The sequence below is a fragment of the Desmodus rotundus genome, chromosome 8, assembly GCF_022682495.2.
Source record: "Desmodus rotundus isolate HL8 chromosome 8, HLdesRot8A.1, whole genome shotgun sequence".
Taxonomy (NCBI): Eukaryota; Metazoa; Chordata; class Mammalia; order Chiroptera; family Phyllostomidae; genus Desmodus; species Desmodus rotundus.
Window position 1 is genome coordinate 135433834 of NC_071394.1, and position 7491 is coordinate 135441324.

Consider the following 7491-nt stretch of genomic DNA (forward strand, 5'->3'; position numbering starts at 1 on the left):
GTATGGCTTATGGGTTATAGGTATGGCTATAGCTACAGTTTAGGGATATGTCTTAGGGGCTACGGGTACAGCTTAGGGGTTACAGCTATGGCTATGGCTAGGGGTATGGCTAGGGGCTAGTGGCTAGAGGTTAGGGGCTAGATTCCATGGACCAGGGCCAGGGGTTAGGGTACAGGGGTTGGGGGTAGGACTTAGGGAATAGAGCTTAGGGTACAGGGCTAGGTGGTAGGGGTTAGAGATAGGGTTTAGTGCCAGGGTAGGGCCTATGGCTTAGGGGTAGTGTTAGGGTTTAGTGTTAGGGTTTATTGTGTAGTGCTAGGGGTATGGCTATGGTATGGCTATGGCGGAGGGTTATGTGTGTGGCTCAGTGCTATGGTTATGGTATGGCTGTGGCTATGGGTTAGGGGTATGGCTATGTCTATGTCTATGGCTATGGTCATGGCTGAGAGCTATGGCTGAGGGCTATGGCTGAGGGCTATGGATGAGGGTTGTGGCTGTGGCTATGGCTGAGTGCTATGGATATGACTATGACTAGGGCTATATGTGTAGGGCTATGGATATGGGTATGACTAGGGTATATGTGTAGGGCTATGCCTATGTCTAGGGGCATGTCTAGGGTTATATCTAGGGTTAGGTCTATGTCTAGGGCTAGGGCTATGGCATAGGGTTATGGCTGTGGCTATGTCTATGTCTATGGCGTAGGGTTATGGGTATAGCTATGTCTATGGCTATGTTGTAGGGCTATGGCTATGGTATAGGGCTATGGCTGTGGTGTAGGGCTATGGCTATGGCATAAGGCTATGGCTATGGCTTAGGGGTATTGCTATGGCTGAGGGTTATGCCTTAGGGCTATGGGTATGGGTTAGGGCTGTGGTGTCAGGCTATGGCTATGGTCATGGCCATGGTCATGGCGTAGGGTTTTGGCTATAGCGATGGCGGTGGGTATGGCTGTGCCTTAGGGTTATGGCTATGGTGAAGGACTATGGCATAGGGCTATGGTGTATGATAATGTCTAGGGCTATGGGTAGTACCATGGCATAGGGGTATGACTATGGCCATGGGTTAGAGCTACGGCTTAGGGCTATGGTTTAGGGCTATGGCTTAAGGGTATGGGTACAGGTAAGGGCTATAGGTACAGCTTAGGCCTATGGTGTAGGACTCTGGCTATGGCTATGCTGTAGGGTTACAGCTATGTTGTAGGTCTGTGGCATAGGGATATGGTTGTGCTATAGGGTTATGGCTATGGCGTAGGGCAATAATGGTTAGGGCTCTGACATAGGTCTTTGGCTATGGCCATGGTGTAGGTCTGTGGCTATGGCTATGGCTATTGGTTAGAAGTATGGCTTAGGGCTATTGCCATGGCTGAGGTCTATGTCTTAGGGCAATCGGGACAGCTTAGGGCTATAGGTACAGCTTAGGGGTATGGCTCAGGGCTATGGCTATGGGTATGGGTATGGTTTAGGGCTATTGCTAAGGCTTAGGGCTATGGCTATGGCTATGGCTATGGCTATGGCTATGGCTACAGCTTAGGAGCTATGGCTTAGGGGCTATGGCTACAGCCTGGATAGGGGCTACAGCTTAGGGGGTATGGGTACAGTTTAGGGGCTGTGTCTAGGGGCATGGTCTATGGACAAGGGTTACAGCTAGTGGCTAGGGGATAGGGGTTAGGGGCTAGGGGCTAGTGGCCATGGCCACGGCCAGGGGTTAGGGAACAGGGCTAGGTGTTAGGGGCTAGGAGATAAGGGCTAGGAGATAGGGGCTAGTGCCTCGTGGAGGGTCATGGCTTAGGGTTAGTGTTAGTGTCCAGTGTTAAGGCTTAGTCTTAAGTGTTAGGGCTGTGGCTGTGGCTATGTCTAGGGGTATGGCTATGGCTTAGGGTTATGGGTATGGCTTAGGGGTATGGCTTAGGGGTACAGGTATGGCTTAGGGTCATTGGTTATGTCTATGGCTTAGGGTTATGTGTATGGTTTAGGGCTATGGCTATGGCTTAGGGTTATGGGTATGGGTTAAGGGTATGGCTATGGCTATGTCTATTAGTATATGTCTAGGGCTATATGTCTAGGGGTGTGTCTATGTGTAGGGCTATGTCTAGTGTTAGGGCTATGGCTATGGCTTAGGGCTCTTGTTCTGGTTATGGCATAGGGATATTGCTGTGATGTAGGATTAGGGCTGTGGCGTAGGTGAATGGCTAGGGGTATCGCTATGGTTAAGTTACAGGGCTATGGATATGGCAATGGCATAGGGCTACGGCCATGGCAATGTCGTAGGGGTTAGGACTATGGTTATGGCTTAGGGGTATGGCTTAGGGCTATTGCTACGTTGTAGGGGTATGGCGTAGGGCTTTGGATAGGGCGTCGATCTATGGCTACTGCATAGGGGTATGGCTAGTGCTAAGGCAAGTGCATAGAGGTATGGCTAGGGTTAAAGCTAGGGTGCAGGGTTGTGGCTATGTTGTGGGGCTGTGGTGTAGGGCTATGGTGCAGGGGTATGGCTATGGCTAGGGTGTAGGGCTATGGCTATGTTCTAGGGCTGTGGCTATGGCATAGGGGTATGGTCTAGGGTTATGACTATGGCTAGGGCATAGAGCTATGGCTATGGTGTAGGGCAATGGTTAGGATTATGGCTAGGGTGTAGGGTTATGGCTATGTTGTAGGGCCATGGCTATGGTGTAGGGGTATGGCTTAGGGCTATGCCTATGGGTAGGGTGTAGGACTATGTTGTAGGGTAATGGCTATGGCTATGACTATGGCGTAGGGCTATGGCTGTGGCTTATAGCTATGGTTATGGCTTATGGCTATGTCTCAGGGGTATGGTATGGCTATGCCTATGGATTAGGGCTATGGGTATGGCTTAGGGCTATGGCTTAGGGGTATGGGTATTGCTTAGGGTGATGGCTTAGGGCTATGGCTAGGGCTAGGTCTAGGGCTATGGGTATGACTGAGAGCTATGGCTGAGCATTAAGGCTATGGCTATGGCTATGGGTATGTCTAGGGCTATATGTCTAGGGGTATGTCTATTTCTAGGGCTATGTCTAGGGCTGGGGCTGGTGCTAGGGCTAGTGGGTGGGCGAGGGCGAGGGCAAGGGGAAGGGTGTGCGTTAGGATTAGGGTGTAGTGTTTGGGTTTAGTGATTAGTGTTTAGCGTTTAATGTCAGGGCTATGGCTATGGCTTAGGGCTATGGCTTAGGGGTATGGTATGGCTTAGGGTTATGGCTATGGCTAGGGCTATGGCTTAGGGCTGTGGCATAGGGCTATGGGTATGGGTTTGGGATATGGGTATGGCTCTGGCTTAGGGCTCTGGCTTAGGGCTATGGGTATGGCTGTGGCTCAGGGCTATGGATTAGGGCTATGGGTATGGTTTAGGGGTATGGCTAATGCTATGGCTATGGGTATGGGTATGGCTATATGTCTAGGGGTATGTCTATGTGTAGGGTTGTGTAGGTTAGGGCTATGTCTATTGTTAGAGCTATGGCCTAGGGGTCTTGTTCTGGCTACGGCCTAGGGCTATGGCTCTGCCATAGGGTTATTCCTATGGTGTAGGGCTATGGAGTAGGTATATGGTGTAGGGCAATGGCTCTGGCTCTGGCTTAAGGCTATGGCTATGGCTCCGGGCTCTGGCTCTGGCTAAGGCTTAGGGCTATGGTTTAGGGATATAGCTTAGGTTTATGGTGTAGGGGTTAGAAACTGTGACTTAGAGGCTGGGTTCTATGTCTTTGGTTCTATGGCTATGGCTTTGGGTTAGGGCTATGGCTAAGGGGTTGGTGGTATTAGGGATATGGCTACAGCTAGGGGCTACGGCTAGGGGTTGGTGGTAAGGGTTAGGGGTTAGGTGTGAGGGCCAGAGTTTAGGGCACGTGTTCTGGGGGCTTTGGTTTAGGGTACATGGCTTAGGGCACAGGGCTACGTGATAGGGGCTAGTGTCTCATGCATGGCCATGCCTTACGGTTATTGTTAGTGTTTAGTGTTAGTGTTTAGTGTTAGTGTTTAGTGTTTATTGTTAGGGCTATTGGTATGGCTATGGCTATGGTTATGGCTATGGGTTAGGGGTGTGGGTAAGGGTTAGGGGTATGGCTTAGGGTTATGTGTATGGTTGAGGGTTATGGCTATGGCTATGGCTATGTCTAGGGCTATACGTCTAGGGTTAGGGCTATGGTGTAAGTTATGGCTATGGCGTAGGGCCATGGTGTAGGGCTATGGCGTAGGGGTATGGCGTAGGTGAATGACTATGGCTATGTCTAAGGTGTAGGGATATGGATATTGTTATGGTGTAGGTCTATGGCTATGGAAATGTCTTAGGGTTATGGCTATGGCTATGGCTTAGGGTTATTGCTGTGGCTGAGGCCTATGGTGCAGGAGTTAGGATACGGCTTAGGACTGTAGGTACAGCTTATGGCTATGGCTATGGGAATGGCTAGAGGGTAGGGCTAGTGCTATGTCGTAGGGCTATGGCTATGGCTAGGGTGTAGGGCGATGGGTGTGCCATAGGGCTATGGCTTTGGCTATGGCTAGGGCGTAGTGATATGTCTAGGGTGTATGGCTATGGCTATGGCGTAGGGTTATGTCGTAGGGCAATGGCTATGTTTATGGCTATGACTTTGGCTAGGGCTATGGTGTAGGGCTATGGTGTAGGGCTATGAATATGGAAATGGCGCAGGGCATTGAGTACGGCAATAGCCTAGGGCTATGGCTATGGTTCAGGGCTGTGGGTATGGCTCAGCTGTGGGTATGGCTATGGGTTTGGCCTATGAGTAGGGCTAGGGCTATGGGTATGGCTGAGAGTTATGGCTAGGGCATAGGGGTATGGCTTTGGATATGGCTGTGGCTGTGTCATAGGGCTACGGCTATGGCAATGTTGTAGGGCCATGGCTATGGCTACATTTTTTTGCTATGGTGTAGGGCTATGGCTATGGCTATGGCCATGGGTATGGCTAGGGTATAGGGCTATGGTATGGCTTAGGGCTATGGCTATGGTGTAGGGATATGGCTATGGTTATGGCTAGAGGTATGGCATATGGCTATGCCTATGGGATGGCTATGGTAATGGCATAGAGGCTTGGCTATGTGTATGGAGTAGGGCTATGGCTATGTCTTAGGGGTATGTCTATGGCTCTGGCTGATGGCTATGGTTATGGGTTAGGTCTACGGGTACGTCTTATTGATATGGCTTAGGGGCTATGGTTTAGGGGTACGGCTACAGCGTAGGGGCTACAGCTATTGCTATGGCTAGGGGCTGCGGCTTAGGGTCTACAGCTACAGCTTAGGGGCTATGGCTACAGGTTAGCTGCTACAGCTACGATCATGGCTCGGGGCTACATGCTACGGCTAGGGACTAGGGCTAGGGGCTACAGCTAGGGGCTAGGGGCTAGGGTCCAGGGGTCAGGGAATATGGGTTGGGTGCTAGGGGTTGGGAAACAGGACTTATGGCACAGGGCTAGGTTCTGGGGAATAGGAGATAGGGGCTAGTACCAGTGCCAGGGCCATGGCTTAGGGTTAGTGTTTAGTGTTTAGTGTTAGGGTTATGGCCAAGGCTATGGCTATGGGTATGGCTGTGGCTTATGTGTTTTGGGTATGGTTTAGGGATATGGCTTGGGGCTATGGCTTAGGGCTATGGCTTAGGGCTATGGGTATGGCTGTGGCGTAGGGCTATGGCTTAGGGTTATGGCTATGGCTATGGTTTAAGGCTATGGCTAGGGCTATGGGTAGGGCTAGGGCTATGGGTACGACTGAGAGGTATGGGTGAGCATTATGGCTATGGGTATGGCTATGTCTAGGGCTATATGTCTAGAGGTATGTCTATTTCTAGGGCTATGTCTAGGGTTGGGGCTGGGGCTAGGGTAGCGCAAGGGCAAGGGTGAGGGTTAGGATAAGGGTTTAGTGTTATGGTGTTGTGTTTAGTGTTAGTGTTACTGTTAGGGCTTATTGTTAGGGTTTTGTGTTGCTATAAGGATTTATGGTTAGTGTGAGGGTTTAGTGTTAGTGTTTAGTGTCAGGACTATGGGTATGGCTTAGGGTTGTGGGTATGGCTTAGGGCAGTGGCTTAAGGGTATGGGTATGGCTTAGGGCAATGTGTATGGCTTAGGTGTATGGGTATTGCTCTGGCTTAGGGCTATGGCTTAGGGCTATGGGTATGGTTATGGCTATGGCTATGGCTATGGCTTAGGGTTAGGGATATGAGTAAGGCTAAGGATATGGGTAGGGCTGAGAACTATGGCTGAGGGCTATGGGTATGGATATGGCTATGACTAGAGCTATATGTGTAGGGCTATGTCTATGGGGGCACGTCGATGGCTATATCTAGGGTTAGGGGTATGTCTAGTGTTAGTGCTATGGCGTAGGCTACGGCTATGGTGTAGAGCTATGGCTGTGCTGTAGGGTTATGGCTATGCCTGGGTGTATGGTGCAAGGCTATGGCTACAGCTATGGCATATGGCTGTGGGTATGGGTTAGAGCTATGGTGTAGGGCAATGGCTGAGGGCTATGGCTATGGTGGAGGGGTGTGGGATAGGGCTATGGCTGTGAAGTAGGGTTATGGCTTTGGTGTAGGGCTATGGTGCAGGGCTATGGTGTAGGATAATGGCTAGGGATATGGTTAGGACCATGGCATAAGGGTCTGGGTATGGCCATGGGTTAGAGCTATGCCTTAGGGCTATGGTTTAGGGCTATGGCTTAAGGGTATGGGTACAGTTTAGGGTTATAGGTACAGCTTAGGGCTATGGCATAGGACTGTGGCTATGGCTATGCTGTGTGGTTATGGCTATGGTGTAGGTCTATGGCATAGGGCTATGGTTGTGCTATAGGGTTATGGCCATGGCTCTGGGTATGGCTATGGCTAAGGCTATGGGTTAGAGCTATGGCTTAGGGCTATTGCCATGGCTGAGGTGTATGGCTTAGGGCAATGGGTACATCTTAGGGCTATAGGTACAGCTTTGGGCTATGGCTCAGGGCTATGGGTATGGGTATGGCTGTGTTTTAGGGCTATTGCTATGGCTTATTGATGTGGTTTAAGGGCTATGGCTTAGGTGTAGGGCCTATGGCTTAGGGGCTATGGCTTAGGTCTATGGTTATGGCTATGGCTGTGGCTATGGCTATGGCTTAGGCCTACAGTTTAGGGACTTATGGCTAAGCTATGGGTATGGCTGTGGCTACGGCTACAGTTTAGGGGCTATGGCTTAGGGGCTATGGCCAGAGCTATGGCTATGGGCTATTGCTTAGGGTCTACAGCTAGGGGCTATGTGTAGGGGTAGGGGCTATGTCTAGGGGCAGGTGCTATGGCTAGGGGCTACATCTAGCGGCTAGGGAATAGGGGTTAGGGGCTAGGGGCTAGGGGCCAGGGCCAGGGCCAGGGGTTAGGGCTCAGGGCTAGGTGGTAGGTGCTAGGAGATAGGGGCTAGTGCCTCTTGGAGGACCATGGCTTAGGGTTATTGTTAGTGTGCAGTGTTAGGGCTTAGCGTTAAGTGTTAGGGATATGGCTGTGGCTATGGCTATGGCTATG